This window comes from Chrysemys picta, chromosome 9 (assembly GCF_011386835.1).
Source record: "Chrysemys picta bellii isolate R12L10 chromosome 9, ASM1138683v2, whole genome shotgun sequence".
Lineage (NCBI taxonomy): Eukaryota > Metazoa > Chordata > Testudines > Emydidae > Chrysemys > Chrysemys picta.
In genome coordinates this window covers 86,306,386-86,325,214 of record NC_088799.1, presented here as the reverse complement: position 1 = coordinate 86,325,214, position 18,829 = coordinate 86,306,386, and the positions used below count along the sequence as shown (strand labels likewise).

Sequence of the window (18,829 nt, the reverse complement as noted above, 5' to 3'; positions counted from 1 at the left end):
TCTCTACTGCAGGCTACCACAAATGTTGCAGAGAAAAAAGCAACCAATTGAGCCAGGCCATATGTTTAATATATAAAATAAAACTGATGGAAACTGTAGTGCACAGGAATTGGGTAGTATCCCTTTAAATAGTCTGTGAGCCCTCTAGTGGCACTCTCTGTGTTCTAGGTTTTAGAATCCAACCTGAGCAGAATGAGTATATGTAGCTAGGCTTTACACATGGTACATATGTAGTAAACATGGTTATTTAGACCGTACTGTGCCTGTGTGGTTTCTTTTTGCTATTATTGTTGTGTTAAGGGGGAAAGTCACTACAGACCGAAAGGGAACAAGGGGCTGCTCCTACTCTCTCACCTGACGGTGTAGTTTTTTTTTTTTATGTATAAAGGAGAGGCTGAACACAGCTGCTATTGAGCTACATAAAATCTAGACATGGGGTGCGACAAGGTGCCTTTGGAATCATAGCTTACAGGAACAGGAAATATTTTACACTTTCCAAGTGGTGTTAGCTCAGTCGTGTCTCCTCAACTGAAATTCCTGCTCTACTTCGAGGGCTGCATGGACAATAAAACAACAGTGCAAACCACATGGTTACCACTCAGAACAGCATGCAACAGACAAGTCTCCCCGGGCCAAAACACAATGAAGGAGCCTCAACACCGCAACGCTACATTAATAAAAATAGCAGAATACAATGAGTTGAGTCAAATCATCACATCGGGCACACAGCTAACAACCTGTGTAGCCACTTGAACTCCTTACTGTTTCCCTGCTGCTGTCGTGCTCACTTGTGTCTTGTCTGAAATTAGATCATAAGCGCTTCAAATCGGGAACCAGGTTTCCTATCTGTACGATGCCCAGCAAAACGGGTCTCTAATCATGTTGGCGCCTTTGGGTACTACCACAATATAAAAACATAAAACTGGCTTCAACATAGGAAAAAAGGGATATAAAACTAACAATGTGGAAAGCTCTAAAGATTCAGAGCTCACTTTGGATAAGTCTCCAACAGGTTGGATGCTTATCTGACTATCCAGACCAGTGGCTATTCTAACCCCTCTTTCACAAAAGGGGCCTGTAGCAGACTCACCTAGGACAAACCTTCCTCTCACACAGACATAAGTGATCAAGTCAAGATGGTTTGGGCTGACCTACCACACCAATACAGAGTAGGCTCAGGGATCTTGAGGAAATGTCATGTGATTTCTACCAAGTGACAATACTCAACTACCTTAGCTTGAAACTCAAATATGCATAATGAAAAAAAACTTTGCTGACATGCAGAAAATGTGGAATGAAGTTTGCTCTCAACTTTCATTACATTTTTGCTGCTGTGAATCCTTTTAACTGGAACCTGCATTTTCACAGATGCCCCCAAAACTCAAAGGGAGCAAATTAGTAGTGTTTTAAAGCTTTGCAATGAATAGGTAATAAAGCTCTGAGAGATGCCACATAAAGGAAACTCACTTGTGTTAAACAAGCTTTTAAGAGGCTCTGCTATCTGCAAAGGACAGAAAAGACTTCCAGTTAGCTAGAAAAACATGTGGCTTTATTTGTTTAATTTATAAATTGAATTACCCTAGAAGGAAATATGCATTTAAATCACAGGAAAAACAGTATGAAAACTTGAACTAGTTTTGCAAGCCTAGAAAATAATGGCTCACAAACCCTCAAACTTCAGAGCTTTCCCCCATGCCCCTTACACTTCTAAATATGGAAGTAAACTCAAGAATGGCACAAAACTCAGATGTGCAATGCATTCCTTCCAATTCATTTCTAGAGGGCACGGCAACTTTTGGTGAAGTGTCAACAGAACAATGCTTTTTTCCTTCCAAACAACATATTCATCCTACAACTTTCCTTGAATGAAGCCAGACGTTTAGGGCTCAGTCCTTAGTTGGAGTCAACATAGCAGTCAAAGAGAAATATTAAGTTATACCAGCTGAGGATCTTGCCCTCAATTTTTTAGTCTTACAGCATTTCTGTTGAGCCTAATAGCTACATCATCCTCATCAGGTCCTTGTAGGGTGACCAGACAGCAAATGTGAAAAATCAGGATGGGGATGAGGGGGTAATAGGAGCCTATATAAGAAAAAGACCCAAAAATCGGGACTGTCCGTATAAAATCAGGCCATCTGGTCATCCTTGCCTCAGGACAAACTGAAGCTGACTCTGTGAGAAACTGTTTTTAATTTAAGAGAGATTACAAAGTTAAACAAAACTTGACATTTTAAACTTTTCATTTAAGGAAACATTCAGAAACCTGAACGTCTAGTGTTTATTTTCTAGAGGTGACGCTGAGGTCTTTTCTTCTAGCTTTTTTCTTCAGAGACTACCAAAAACAAAACAAACAAATAGACCAAAAAAAAAAAAAATTGTCTCCATCCCGTCTGTAGGAGGGGAACATAAATTGGCAAAACTGCCAAAACAGATGATGAGAAAATATTGGCATCTGAAGCACTGTCTGCTTGGCCAGCGTGTGTGTAATTTACAAATGTTTGCCTGTCATTTCATCCCTGAACAATTTGAATGCATCGTACTGCTGACAAGGTTGCCATTTCCAAAATAGTGTTCTTGCTTCAAGTGTAAATAAATTTAAACACCCCATGAAAGGTTCCTGAATATAGCAACAGAGAAGTAAAGAATGACAGTGGTAATGCAAGTTTTCCCAGCACTGCTCCGTATCTTGGCAGTGAGAGGTAGGATGGAATTGTAGCTCAGGCAATGGACTAGAACTTGGGACATCCCAGCTCTGTGACAGACGTCCTCTGCAAACTTGGGTAATTACAGTTCTCGACCTTACAGGAGCTTGTGAGTGCTCAGCTACCATGCTATTGGCAGCCATATAAATACATAGAGGGATGGATGTTGAGGGACCACCTCTAAGGAAACAAAAGCAGCTCATTTTTCTTGCTCATTCAGTCTTTGGTCTCTCTGGTGAGGCTACCAACAAGGGTGCCAGCAATATTGGGGAGTTTTTGTGAGCGGGACACCAATCCACTAGAAACTGGGTTGAGACCTCAAGTTCTTTTCAGACAGGGTCTCCAAAACCATCAGACAATAACATACAACTGAAGCGTGAGGCATCAGAGTAGAGGTGGATGGCTCTATAGCCCATGTAAATCCCTTCTGCTGCATTTGCTCTTTTTTTTTTCAGGGAAAATAAAAAGAACAAAGCAAAATGTAAGAGGGAATTGTCGCCCCATTCCAGTAACATTTTATAGATGTATGAATTCTAGGAAAAAGCATGTTGAAATGTCATTAAAGAGTTAAGGATAGAATAGTTTGTTAAAAAAAAAAAATCTACCATTTGGTCCAAACACAAAATTGAAACATGTGGAAGAAAACTTCATAAAGCCTGTCACGCCCATGCTGTCAAGAGGGACGGGACTCAAGGGGCAGAATCCTGGCTGCAGGGCTGGCTCCAGGGACCAGTCGAGAAAGCACGTGCCTGGGGTGGCACATTGTAAGGGGCGGCATTCTGGCCAATTTTGGGCCGGCCAGCCCAGCCCTGCAGGGGCACGAACTAGTGATTCCCGCCGCTCACTGTGCCACTGGGCTCTCCGGGACGCGCCACTCCCCGCTGCCTGCACCGGCCTCCACCTCCCGCGCCGCTCTGAGCCCGGCCCCGCTGAGCCGCCTTTAAAGGAGTAGCTGAACCAGCACCTCCTGCAGCCCCTGGGGGCTCTGCCTGCCCGGCCGGGAGAGGCACCCCAAGGCCGGAGGGCTGCCCACAGGCGGAGGGAGCGGGTGAGTGCCGTCCTTCACCCCCCTGCAAGCCACCTTGACCACCCTCCACACGCTCCCTGCGGCTGCCGTTTTTTGGGGTTTTTTTGGCTTCAGCAGTCCGGCCGCCTTTTTTTTTTTTTTTTGCCTGGGGCGGCAAGAAAGCTAGAGCTGGCCCTGCCTGGCTGCAATGGAGAACCTCCCATGGATTTAGATGGGGGCCAAGATTTGACTCAATGTGCTTTATTGATAATGTAACACCATGCCAGGTCTCCCTTTTCCCACCTGGAGTGGTACTAATTTAGCTGAGCTCACTAATCCCTCCTGTTCGATTTCTACCTTTTTTAAAATAACATTCTCTGTGCAATTTAGGAGAACAAGCTGAAGCTATTTCAACACCTATTTGCACTGCCCACGTCTTTGGAGGCAAAACCTGAACATCTGAATTCTTTGCTAAGGGACAGGAATGAAAAAGGAAATCCTTTAAATCAAACAGCCCAGGAGTATGGCACTGAACAGCGCAGAGTTCCCAAGGACTATGCTCTCCACAAGTGTGTATGTGCGGGGCCATTTACATTGTTCATTCCTCTTTTCTGTGTTAGGGAGGATGACAGGGAGGCCTATCCAGTGCAAGGTTTGGCATATTACTACTATCAGACATAAGCGTCTTCTAATTCAACACATGACAGGAGCTGCATGACTGGAAATTGGGAAGCCAGTTCTAATGAGCCGGGCTCCCATATGCAATCCGGGAAGATGTAGGGGCCTTTTCACGGGTACAGAAATGGAAGCTATGACAGTTCTCAGAGGACTGTGAGTCACCTCCTTACCCCCTGCCAGCAGCATCCGGGAATCTTGTCTGCGGTGACTGGGTGTTAGCTCCATAACACCACCAGCCTTTCAGCCACTCAAGCATTCTCCTCTGGGTTATGCCAGCCCTGCCTTTGCCTTGCAGGTTAACAAGAGCTGCACCCCAGTCCCAGAGTCCCTTTGAAGTGTTCCCCTGTGATATCCAGCCCCTGATATTGGCTACTCAGAGATATCCCAGATCTTCTGCCCCCAAAGGAGCAGTGTGCCCCCACTTTACTAGTTTTACCTTACATCACCACTCTTGTGAGCACTTATAATAAAACAAAAGTAGGTTTATTTAAGTAACAGTGAAAAGTTAATGAGAAACAAGAGTGGTGGGAACAAATGGTTCCAATACAAAACAAAATGATAAAACATGAACCTGGGTCTACACTGAATAGTTACCTTTCCTCTCTAATAAAGTGGCTTTTCCCCTGAAAGTTCAGTTTGTTGCAGAGCTGGCTGCTTTCACAGGAACCAGGATCCAAACTTCCATGAATACACTCCCACAAGAGGTTTCCTCCTGTGAGTGGATCCAGAGTACCTCTCCCTCCTTGGTATTATACTGAAACAGTCTTTTGTTTCTAGTCATAGTTAAGGCGAACTCCTGTCTTGTTGTAATGTTGTTTTTTTACTTTCAGGTGGCTTCCTTGCTGTTATCTCTGATAGTTTTCCATTGATAGTCTTGGGTTTGAGCAAGGCTAAACAACTGAGGCTGGCGTTACATCACCAACTAACCAGGAGAGGGTGACAACTCTCTCTTGCTTGAATGAGCTGTCACTGAAACATTATCCCTTGGTGACGAACTTTTACTCCAAGTCCATCAAGCATACTTTCAATACAAATATATCATTCCTTAAATAATACCCATACATACATCGCACCATGATTATGAATCTTGACAAGTTACTAGCTTTTTATGGGTACCTTACATGTTGCTCTTTATAGATAAATATCCTGGAAGATATTTGTTTGGTGTAGTGAGTTTTCAGGTCTAAAGTGAGAGGTGTTTGCAAAGAATAGGGGACCCTTTCCCTGGGATCCTCTGTGTTGCAGAAGCCAGTGTTAAATATTACATGAGGTTTTCAGAGCTTCACTAACTCAGAGTTTGTGGCTGGACTCCAGAGAATTGTGCTCTTCAATATGCTTATCTTAGCAACGGTCTGCAGAAGGAATCCAAGCTCTAATTTGAAAAGCAGATTCCTGTCTAAAATTGGGAAGTGGGCAGGGTTTATACAGCTGAATGTAGCCCTCTGAGGCCTGAATCTTGGCTGCAGCCAGCATCAGCTGCTGGAATGGATTAACAGAATAAGGTAGTTCTCATTTGGCTGTCTGGGTGGGATTCTCTGTACAATGAGCATTGTTCTCTGCTCACAGTCTAACCAATCATCTAGGACAGTCCAACAGGGACAAAGGAACAGAACCCAGACAAAACAGAGAATGAGAATTCTTAAGAAGAAGAAGAAGTCTCTGGAAATAGACACAAGCCCTTTCAGAAGATGGCTGTTTTTGCTGCTGTATCTCCAGGAACTTCTCCATGATCCCTGGATTCCTTTCCCCATAGAACATTAATGTATTATCCATCTGGAATGGTTGTGTTTTCCCATCGCTTTTCTTATTAATCAGATTCAAAACTGGCGCTGATGGGGAGGAAAGTATAAATGTTTTGTTTTCTTTATTTTTTCTAAAATAAAAAATAAAATGTAATTTAAAAAAAGGCTTCGTTCATTGCAGGTCACACTCTGCTTTCAAAATGCGATGGATTTCTCCTGGATTCACATTGACATAACTGTGTGAACCCAAAACCCAATCTCCTTCTACATCCTGCACTGCTCCCCTAGCAGGGTCCCTGCCAATATTCTGCTTATGTTGGGGGGGGGGGGAGAAGAAGAGTCCCTTTTGACTCCACATCTGATGATTATGTTTGGAATCAGAATGGAGGATACTGGTAAGGATGTTATGGGAGGTGCACAGAGATTCAGGGGTGTGCCTCTGGGTTTATGCTGGTCTACTCAAGAGCAGAATTTGACCTTCACTTTTAAATTTGTCTTTAATGCAGGGTTCAGTCAGATACAGAACGCGATCTGCACACAGTTCTCTGGTGGTTTAACATACATCAAGTGAGCCTGCAGCGAAAGGCCTATTAATCAATTTGCTGCATTTCAGCGACTGAGGTTACTTTAAAAAAAAAAAAAATCCAAGGCTGCAGAAGATGTCAACATAACTGTTCTCAAGCCCACACCCCGGCAGTAAATGCTCTAATTAAAGTGTCTGCCGGAATGTGAGGCGGGACAGGCAGCAGAGCGTCTGTCAGACTCAGACATGCTCGGAAGGGATCAGTGTCACTCGTCAGGATGATCTGTGTCTGAACACAAGGAGCAGACTCAGGGAACAGCAGCTTAGGCCCAGGTAGCGATTCTAGCCAGGATAGTGTCCTTTTCACTGGGATCCCATAATCAGAAGCCCTAAAACGTCAGGGGAAGGGTAATAGCTTGCTACTGCTCTCTCTTCCATGAAGACAACACAGGCCTTTTTTCTTCTCTTTGGAGAATATATTCCCTCAGAGATTAGCTGACAACAGGAGCAGACAAATCACAATGTTAATCTTAAACAAAGGGGGATTATATCAAATACTCTTTGCTGCCTTTGTGATTTCCCCAGACCACTATGATGATGCCAGTTGTCAGCAGCGATTTACGTGGCTAATGTGAGATGCTCTCTCCTAAATGTCAGTTTGATGAAGGAATTTAGTCAGCTGTGTTTGTAAGGGTCTCGTCTCAACTCCATGCATGAGGTTTTATACCCAGGTAATGCTGACACTTAACTCACAGAAATCTCTTCAGACTGAGATGAGGAAAGACTCAGGAGGGGACAGAATCTGTTTAGGTTGGCAGGAATCATTGGCATTTTTAACCAAAAAGTGAAACGTGGCTTATTCTGAGGGAGGCTAAGGAAATTCTCTGCAAGTTTCCAAACAGGTGTGAACATAAGCAGGCCTGATTCTCATTTGCACTAAGGCCACTTTATGCTGTAGCTGAGGTGGGTGTGCAAAACCTTTCATGCATGCACACAAAATGGGTTGTATACATGCCCATACGTAGGGGGAAGCCATAACTTCCTGTCTGCAACCCTACCTCACATGTGTCCACCATCTGCCTAAAATTTTGGTAGATAGCCTATGACTGCGGTGTCAAAGTGCCATCAAAGTTAAGGAGCACAACCGTGGTTCTCTCACACACTGTTCCTCTGGAGTGGGGATGATTTTGAATGCAGAGCATTTAATTTTATTTTTAAATGGTCCCAAGGAAGAGCTTATTTTAACATCAGGAGTTTGTATGCCCAAGCTAGGTCCCAGGAGGTTGATGGGCCTTTTCAATGTTCACATTACATTTGAGCACCTGTTATAACAAATGAAAACTTACAGGAGAAGAGATCGACTTTGAAACTCAGGCTGTGTCCCTTCTTTTTCCATTCGTTGACCATATTGACACAGGTGTTGATCCCACATTATTTGGTGAAGGAATTCCTCCAATTAAGAGCCCCAAGTCTAACGCTGCCTGATTCTAGTTTTCTTTGATGTTTCAAAGGTCATGACACTGGGTTGTATAGCTCATTTTCCGCAGATGTTGCCAGTGTCACAACACCTACAGAAATCCACTCCTGGATGAAGAGCTGTTGGCTCAGATGCAATCTGGGAAAGACCAAAGTGATGCTGGTGGGAAGTGAGAGATTTGTTTTGAAGACCCAGCTGGGACACATTCTTGCCCTTCTTCTGAGCACACCCAGCCCCCGCTCAAAGCAGTGCAAAACATCAGGATCCTGGTTGATTCATCACTAAGCCTGGATGATCAGGCAACATCAGTGACATCACCTCCTTCTTTTGTCCCCCTTCCTCCCAAACAAGGGCATGGCCACAACAAATGATGCATTTGTCACCTCTAGACTGGATTACTGTGATTCAAGTTAACATCAGTAATGAGAGGACAGAGATGTGAATTATAAATTATACACTTTTGTTTTCACCCATCCCTGAAACACAGTCTGAATTATTCTATCCTAGTGCAAGCCTTAAAGTGTTTTGTTCTGATGGGTGTGTTTTAAAACTCCATTTGTAACTGTTAAGATAATTTTTTAGGAATCTCCAGTTTTGCTTTTCCACCCTGTCACTGAGGCTAAAGTCATTTGCTCATCTGGAACTCTTTCTCTAAGACACTAATTTGTCAATTTTTCAGGGGCAAAAAGAGGACCTATAAGTAGAGAGACAGTGTACACAGGGCCAGACATAAGTGCCATTAACACTCAGCATAATCCTTCATCAAGCCCATTTGAATTAGTGTACACATGGGCAAAACGTCAATATTTTAATATATAAATATCCATCTTCACATCTTTTACCTGAAGTTAGGTAAACGGAGATTATCTGTTTGAGGAACTACATACCCAGTTCTTTGTTTTTGTTTGAAAATGAACATGATTCCATTTCCAGTCTAAATCCTAGAGGTTGGTCCAAACTGGATTCTCAAACCTCACCTGCTGGAATTTCAGAAAAGGAAAGATTTGAATCCCCTAATAAAAAAATGCATCCTTAAGGTTCAGTATCTGTGCTTTTCTGAGGAGTGGTAAAGTGATCTAGGAAAGCCTTCCACTGACACTTAGATAGCACGCTTTATGTGCACGGTGCTGTACATAGTGCCCATTGTTTAGGCGGAGGACTTCATCACAGGTCTAGAGACAGCTTCTGAACACTAAATTATCATTAAGAATATTTTTTTGGACTGCCACTAAAGTCAAGAACAGGACAAACACTTCATAACCAATAGTCAACAAAAATATCCACATACATTCCAAAGGATAATTTTAAATGAGGAAAGAATGCTTGGTTAAGTGTTGCTGGCACCTTTCTGGGCGTTAAAGCATGGGAAAGACTAGTCCTAATATACAAGAGCAATACCACTGCTAAAATCATACACATTTAGTTTTAATTAGTTAAGCTTCCTCTCTCTCTCCTGCACAAAGCTTTAGTCTATTTCTGTCACTCCAGGGTAAGATGCAAATGATAACTCCTCGTGGACCCCACCCTGGCACTATATATTTGCTGGTCCTGCTAAAGTTAGCAAAATCAACCAATGTCATGAAACCAAATGCAAAGAGGCCAGGTTCTGATCCCAGTTACCCCAGATTCGCAGCAGCCCAGCCAAGAGAAGAATCTGACCAGAGATCATTGTTTTAAACCGTTCCGTTGAGAATTTTAAAGACCGCTTTTTGGACACCAATTTCCCACTAAAAGGAATGGGTAGCAGGCATCCAAACCTTTCAGGTGTCTTTGAAGATCCCATTTTTAAAGTTTATGAATTCTGAGTAGCAAGGAGGCAAAAGTGGGATCTTGGATTTGTGCTAAGGCCAGCCACCTTCTTAAATCCTCAACCGAACCTCATTAAAGTCTCGAATACACTCCAAAGAACTTGATAGTCCAGATTCCAGTTTCTTCAGCAAGAAAGCAAGGCTCAGAAGGGAATGAAGGTTAAAATGTAACTTGTCAAAGAAATACACATAATGAAGAAGTCCTGGTTACCCCAAGACCTTGGTTTGGTGGCAATTCATTGTGAATATCATTGAGGTTTTTTTTCCATCTGGCTGAAAATTACAACTAACAACCTGAAGACAATGTGACTTAATAATAACTGCAACGTCTGCAGAATGTCATTGCCATTCTAATGTGCAGTTGCTAGGGTAACACATGTGAAGAGCATGCTTTAGTATTGCCACATGCATCTTTGGGAGCTGTGCCAACATCTGAGATACGGCAGCTGGGATGGATTTAACATCTTCTTCCCCAGGAGCCACTTTTCCCTTTTACCACCGTGACTAAATCAGCGCGCTCTTGGAAAGCAGCTATTCACAGTTAGAAGAATGGCATTTGTATTAGAATGATGGATGGTTATAGCAGGGCTCAGAGTAATCAGGAGCCAAGGACGCTGTAACCCCTTATCAAATCAAGTGTTCCGTATTGGTAGACTTCATTTACAGGCTTCTCTGGAATGCACAGCTCATTATAAGCACCCGGTGCCAGGCTACTGAATATACCAGCTAACAAAAGAAGATAGATAATTTACTGTAATTTAAAAATCATTTTCTTTTGATGGTTCCCCCACCCCAACGTACCCCCGATCACATCATCTATAGATGCCTCCATCAGATATACTTGCCTACACAATTTCAACCTGCATGGCAGGACTGTAATATTTCTGCCTAAACCTTCCAATCAGCCCTCTGATTGCCATACTTAAATCTGAGGAAGAGCTCTGTGTAAACTCATAAGTTTGTCTCTCTCACCAACAGAAGTTGGTTCAATAGAAGATATTACCTCATCCATCTTGTCTCTCTCATAAAAATAAACATTCAATTTGGATCCCAAACTTTGCACAGTTCCTTAAAGAGATACTGTCAAAGTTTTAGGTCTTAAAGTTTGCTTACTTTAAAGTAAAGGCTGCTTTTGCATACAATTCTTTATATGTCTTTTTTAACAGATCCTGCAGGCTGAAGGGGAAACAAATTACACCAATCACACATCTTGGCTTATTTCCTGAGAAAGATGAAAATATGCCTGGTCTACTCTCTTAGCCTATGTGCACAGCTGTGCTTATGGTAGGACCTAGAATAAGTCACATGTTTGCACTGTCTCATGGTTGGAGCAAAAAGTCCCTGAGGAGAATCTGGAGGTCAAGTTCAACATTAAAATCGGCTTTTAACGGAAAGTAAAATTTTGGCCCTAAGGTATTAACCACCCTTCCAGTGCACTTATGGTTAATCGTGAATAATTACAGTGTATAACACTACATATTATAATATTAAGCTAATATTTTGAAGATTTAATAATCCACTAGGAGCCCCTTTGATTGCCTTACAGGGCAACTAATATATCAATGTGCCTTTAAATGGCAATATATGGTCTGAGAGTTGTTATACCATAAATCTTCATGTTTCATATATCATTTGTACAGGACAATAATCATTGTGTGAAACATTATGACCTCTGTGATGCAAAGAAAAGAAAGAAAAGCAGCCACCTGAACTTTACATTAGATTAGTGCATGTTAAAGTCCTCTGATGTCCTTTCCTCCCTTTACTTCAATGCAGTCCACTTCCTCCTTATTCCAATACCAGAGGACCCCAGTAAGAAGAAGAAAAGAACCATAAACCGGTAGAGGTTGGGTTTCCTACAGCAATCTGCATTCCCAGGCCACATTTGATATTCTCTCCAATGCCTCCATGTGCTGAAAGACAATAGCCTGTGATCCATATAAAAAGATTCCTGAACACTATGAAAGCTCAGCTGAGCTTACTTAGAAATACGCATCCACGATCCCAGAGTTGTCTATTCTGCATGAGCTTAAAAGATGCAAATGAGGCATCATATGGGGCTTAGCTGTTTGTATTAATTTGCACAATTGCTGACCACAACTTTCAAAGGAGAAATGCGGATGCTTTGGGGGGGACTGACACTAAAAACAATTAAAAGCGCTTCCGTTGCTTGAGGCCACAGTGATGTGTTTTTTGAACCTGTCTGGCATCCTTAGGTCAGTGCAGACATATGGCCTTGGGAAGCTTTGGGAGTCTGCCAGCTCTGAATCCAGCTTTCAGATCGGGGCCCTTTCCCACCTGCTCACATGGAACGGACAGGTAAAGGAGGGAGGGCTAAAGTCCTTTCACCAACTTCAGACCTGACAAGGTGTTTTGTAAACAAAGGGCACATGAGGAAAAAATTGCTGTCAAAACACTAAGCCTTCTGTTTCCTCAAAGGGAGCTCTGTAATGTTCCTCTGAGACCGGTGTTGACTACAGGAGGGGCTTCAAATGCCCAAGTCTGCACTCACAACTGGTGAGAGGTTTCATGCACTGGCTGCTAGGATGACTGACAGCCCTTCCAAACAGTTACAAGGACCAGCATAATCCTGAGCAAATGAGCACAGGGCCTGAGAGCCAGAACTCCCGAGTTCTAATGCCATCTGTGCTGTTTGCTTGCTGTGGAGTTTTAAGCAAGTCACTTCGCCTCTCTGCCTGAGTTTGCCAGTCTGTAAAATAGGGATAATACTTACCATACCTACCTGAGTAACTGGTGTCTGTACCAAACTTTGAACACACGGGGCCTGGCTTTCCCTTCCCTGACACGAGTAGTATGTGTAACCCCCCTGAAAGCACTGGAATTTCACCCAAGTAAAGTTGCAGTAGTAGAGAAGAGAACTGGGGCCATAAACAACACAGCGGCTTTTTAGAAACCCAGGAGATCCAAATAGTGGACCATGTTTATGCAATCCCCAGCCTCGTAGCTAAATATCTGACCCTTAACATGATGGAGTTAATGTGTATTTAATAAAAGAGAGGGGAAATGAATCCATTGTGTCATTTTGTCTCTGGGACTCACAGATTCTTGAGAGATGGCAAATAACATCATGGCAACATTCCCAGCAAGAGTCTTTCTGTGTTATCTTCCAGGAAAAGAACCCACACTGTCTTTATAGTGTGCTACGGCACCGATTATATTCTATTCGTTGCTGTGCAGAGCACAGCAAAAACACTGTTTACAGCCACACAGTAACCTGGTAGGCCTGAGAAAAGGCCAACTGGGGAAACCCAGAGAAGTGAGTTATAGTTCGACTATCACTTTCCCCCATAAATAATTCGGAAAGGAAACCCTATGTATAATCAAGGATGTCCTCCCTAAGCAGGGGAATCATCATTATTATCTGCTTACCACTGACAAAGATAGAATTGGGATTTAATATCCTTTGCCAGGAAAGCCTCTGATGATGATGCCTTAAACTTTCTCAACTTTAGTTTAAATAATTAAAAATCCTAAATCTCCCCCTCAGGATAATTGCACCGTCCGTTGGTGTTTTCATTAGAGGTGAAGAGTCAAATGTTCATTAGAGATTGGTGCTGACCATAACCGCCACAAGGAGGCAGCATTTCCATCCAACAGCAATGGTTTAGCGTGGGTACACAGCTGAGAACACAGCTGAGAACACACCGTATTACCAGCAGGAGGCTGGGAAGAGAATCTCTGTAATTCTCTGGGTTAGTCCAATGCTTCCCACAGAGTACACTCATGCTCCTCTCCAACTCTACTCTATGCTTCCAAAATCTGGCAGGGAGAATGGAAATTCCAGGTAAGCTGAACAGGAGGGGTTGATTTGAATACAACTAGAAGGACATTTTTCTCTTGGATTTTTTTTTTAAAATGGAAACTAGATTTTTCCTACACAAATAAAATCAAAAATTTTCTCAGGAAGTTTGTTTCAGTCAGATTCCTCTCCCTCTATTTTCAGTAAAGAGGTTTGGTTTCAATTTTGTGAAAACAATCCCCACATTTGTAAGATATTTTGAAAAAAAAAGTCAGAATTCCCTGTGAAAGACAACTGGCATTTTCCAACCAGCTCTCTGAGCACAGAGACAGCCCCTTCCATCCCAGGATCTCAGCACACTTCTGTACAGTCGGGCCGGTGCCTGCCTGGCCCTGATTCCACCTGGGAAGGGAGCAAGCAGCTTCCCCGGCCGTGCCTGGCCCACGTAAGAGGCAAGCCGAACTGCAGTGCCTACACTCTCATTGCACCCCAAAGGCAGCATGTGGGTCAATGGCCCTGCTCCCCCTCTACACTATCTCATGGAACAGCACCGGAGCAATGGCGGGGAGGGAGGGAGCAAGCTTCATGCCATCAAGAGGCATAATAGGAAGCGTGCTCCTTGCTTGCTGGGGAACTCTGCAAGGCGTTTAGAATGCCTCCCACAGATCCCCTGGTGGCACTGTGCCTCTGCTTTGCCCCCAATGCAGAGCTTACGCATTAGTTCCCCTGTGAAGTATTAATATCCCCATTTTGCAGATGAGAAAACAAAGGCACAGGGAGGCTGGTCTAGCCTGATTTTCAAAAGCAGCAAGTGCCCAGAAATCCTGTTGATGTCAGTGGGAACTGGAGCTGTTGATTGGCCTGTTTTCTTCAAAGGCAAGGATATGTTCAGTCAGCAGACCATGCTGCACCCTTCCCAATGCACTGTAGAGAACAAGGAGCTAGATACTCCAAGTAGAGTTAGACCTTTCTCGTGCAGTGGCTGCCCACTACCAACCACGTGCTGTACTGCAGCATGAGCAATGGTTGGGACACTAGATGGGGAAGGCTCTGTGTTACTACAGAGAATTCTTTCCCAGGTATCTGCCTCAACATACGAACGGCCATACTGGGTCAGATCAAAGGTCCATCTAGCCCAGTATCCTGTCTTATGACAGTGGCCAATGCCAGGTGCCCCAGAGGGAATGAACAGAACTGGTAATCATCAAGTGATCCATCCTCTGTCGCCCATTCCCAGCTTCTGGCAAACAAAGGCTAGGGACACCATCCCTGCCCATCCTGACTAATAGCTATTGATGGACCTATCCTCTGTGAATTTATCTAGTTCTTTTTTAAATCCTGGTATAGTCTTGGCCTTCATAACATCCTCTGGCAAGGAGTTCCACTGGTTGACTGTACGTTGTGTGAAAAAATACTTTCTTTTGTTTGTTTTAAACCTGCTGCCTATTAAGACACTTGCAGGTCTTGCCCACATGCTCAGGGTCTAACCGATTGCCATATGTGGGGTCGGGAAGGAATTTTCCCCCAGGCCAGATTGGCAGAGACCTTGGGCGGTTTCGCCTTCCTCTGCAACGTAGGGCATGGGTTACTTGCAGGTTTCAACTAGTGTAAATGGTGACTTCTCTGTAACTTGAAGTCTTTAAACCATGATTTGAAGACTTCAGTAACTCAGCCAAAGGTTAGGGGTCTATTTCAGGAATGGGAGAGGTTCAGTGGTCTGCAATGTACAGGAGGTCCCTTCTGGCCTTAAAGTCTATGAGTCTGAACTCCTGCATGCAGTTTGAACCCAGAACCTCTGGTTCATGCTGCCAGTGGAGCTGCACTGACATAGTGCCACTTCTGCACGCAAGTAGTGCAAAAACCCAACGCACAGTGCATTGAAGAGACTTGCCCTTTTGGCCCTAGATGGCTGATTGGCTGGGGAACCTTTGTATAGAAACCCCAGCTCTCACTCGCTCTCTCTCTTTGTGAATATGCCGCTGTGAATTCCAGCCATCACCAGAGGATTGCAGTGCGATACACGGTGCCTTCGTCTTATCAAATTCTTAATCCTCAGGTATAACACTTAACAAGACCATATTGACTTTCTTCTGCGTCCCAAGGGATGTTTTAAAAAACAGGCTATTAATGGCAATCAGGATAGCCTGGTACTGCTGCTAATCTGACAGGGTTTTACAAACAGCACACACACTAATCTTGCAGGTGCTGATGTGAGGAAGAAAGTGATGGGGAAAATGCCACAGTAGAAGCCCTATTTTTAGCAGATCAGAGCAAAACCTCTGCAGAGATATCTCCATAGACATGGCCTCCTTAGCATTAATTTTGCTTGGAAAATGCCAGTGTTTTAGCGATTAAGCAAGGGGTTAGCATTAATGCATGCTAAAAATAGAACACCAGGCTGGCAGTCATGTTTGCACCATTCCTCAGCAAAGGTCTAGAAAGAGACAGGACTTGAGAGTAAAGCTATTAATACTTAGAACGTACATGGCTCTTTTCACAGCCAAAGCACTGTACAAATGTTGGCAAATTCAGCCTTACCACATCCCTGGGATATAGGTGTTATTAGCCATGTTTTATGGTAGGGGAAACTGAAGCAGGGAGTTGAAGTGATTTGCCCAAGGCCATGGAGGAAGTCAGTATCAAAGCCAGGTTCAGAAGTCAGGTGTTCCTAGCTCCCTGTCCTGTGCTCAGGCCACAGGCCCATGTCTCTTGCTAAGGGTATCTCTATGTTGCAATCAGGGCTGGCTCTGGCTTTTTTGCTGCCCCAAGCAAAAACTAAAACAAAAAAAACAAAAAAAAATCGGGGTGGCCAGAACGGCAAAGCAAAAAAAAAACAAAAACAAAAAACAACCTGCGGAGCAGCCGGAGCAGCAAAGCAGGAAAAAAAAAAAACCCTGCAGTGTGGCCGGAGGCAGGGTGCAGGAGGACTCCCTGTGCTGCAGACGTGCCCCGGCTAGTGGGGGGGGAGGGGAGGGAGCGGGGGGGAGAGAGAGAAGGGGGGCGGCCAGGGCTTCAGTGGGGCGCTCGCCATGCGGTCCCAACCGCTGCGCCGCCTGCCGGGAGGGCTCCGTGCTGCTCCGGTCGGTAGGGAGGGAAGGATGCAGGCTGCCCTGCCAGGCTTGCTACAGACCTGGCACCGGCTGGGGCAGACAGAGAGAGCAGGGCACTTCCCTCCTCCGTGCTGCCGCCCCTTACAGGGTGGCCGGATCAGCGAACAAAATAAAACAAAACAAAACAAAACAGCGGCCGTGCTGCCCCAGGATTGGGCGGAATGCCGCCCCGTAGAATCTGCCGCCCCAAGCACGAGCTTGCTTGGCTGGTGCCTGGAGCCGGCCCTGGTTGCAATCAAGGGGTTTAACTGCACATGCAGACATACCTGAGCTAGCTTTAATCTAGCTGGTTCACGTACTGACAGCAGGGAAGCCGCAGCAGTACAGACTTCAGTGCGGGCTAGCCACCTGAGTAATTACCCAGTGTGCCAGGCGGGCTCATACAGCCACGCTGAAGCCTGTGCTGACCCCTGCTAGCTAGTGGAAGGCAGATTCTGTCCTCTGCTGCAGTGGATAGAAACAGGTCCCTTGAGGAATTCCTCCAGTGAGAGGCAGCATAGGAACAACACAAGCAGACCTACACTGCCCTCCTGTGCAGTCCCCCACACCCATCGTAAAAGCTGAAGAGGCACAACGTGTTTCTGCTAGTCTCCGCTCAGGAGCAGCTCATGGGCAGCCATGCAAGGCTGTAAACTGGTTTGGACCAGCCCCTTAGGGCTGCGCTAACTTTTGCCAAGCACCACAGTGGCCCACAGGCCAGCCCAAAAGGTGGCTTAAAGGACCTTTGTCTGGACTCCAACTCCCGTGCTGTGTCCCCTAGGAAGTTCAGCACAAAGCCTTCCCCTGGCTTGCTATCAGATCTTTTGCTCACCTCAGGGGAAACAGAATGATTCAGTTCCCATCCCTCTCTATTCTGAAGCATTGTCCTCTTTGTGTTAATTCATTTCTTTGTGTTTCGGTCAGTGCTTTCATAGCATTTCCCTTCTCTCTTTTCAGAGAAGAGGGGAAACCCCCAATAAACACGAGAACACTGAAGGAATCTTGGATCATCTGTATTTATCTAAAACTCCGATTGCTATTTGCATAATAAAATTGCATTTCACTTTTCCCTGTGCACAATCTAATCTTTTAATTGGAAAACATGCTCTGCTCACTAAACTCTTTTATGTTTCTATTTTTGTGCTTGTACGATTAACAGCACCATGGAAAAAATCTAAATCTATACAGACCAGAACAGTGCAAGCTAGAACTGGTCCCACCTGCCTTTCCTTTCCCTGTAGGATACCAAACCCCAGACTTAAATATGTGGGAGAAGAGGACAGACACACTGTCTGGGTAGGAGGCAATTCAGGCGTTTACAGAAAGCCACCTAAATTTCTGCTGCATGCAGATTATCTGCTAGTCCAAAAACGGAGGCTGTGGATAATAGTGAGGCCACCAAACTCATTGTACTTAAGAATGAAAACACTTTATGGATCCAACTACAGAGTTTCCACACTCCGCTGCCCCGTATCTGTCCAAATATAACCCAATTACGTTTTCCATTGGAAAGCCACATGGTTCAACAGAGTTGAAAATTATTTTAAGTCCCTCTGAATTATTTGCTCATGTCCTACTCTGAATAGTTTCAGGAATGCAAAATTAACAAACCATAACCCCCATTGCAAACTGATTAACAGACCCAAATAAAATAATATCAGTAACCCAAACCACAGCATGTCAGCTAGAAGAGAACAATGTGACATTTGGTTCCTATTAAGGCAGATTATTATTATTATTATTATTAAGGCAGATACTAATAAAATAGCCCAGGAGCAGTCATCAGTACAAATGTCTCTGTGTTAATTGGTTTCAGATGGTAGCTGTGTTAGTCTGTATCAGCAAAAGTAACGAGGAGCCCTTGTGGCAGCTTAGAGACAAACACATTTATTTGGGCATAAGCATTTGTGGGTTAAAACCCACTTCATCGGATGCATGGAGTGAAAAATACAGTAATATAACATGCTATAATATATATTCTTCTTACTGTATTTTTCACTCCATGCATCCGATGAAGTGGGTTTTAGCCCACGAAATACATTTG

The 18,829-nt window shown here is 44.2% G+C and overlaps 1 protein-coding gene across 4 annotated transcripts in view; it reads right to left on the bottom strand.

The window, feature by feature from the left end:
- CAPN6 (calpain 6) overlaps positions 1–18,829 on the bottom strand; it is a 77,203-nt gene that overhangs the window by 44,709 nt on the left and 13,665 nt on the right. The gene's annotated exons all lie outside the window — the stretch shown is intronic.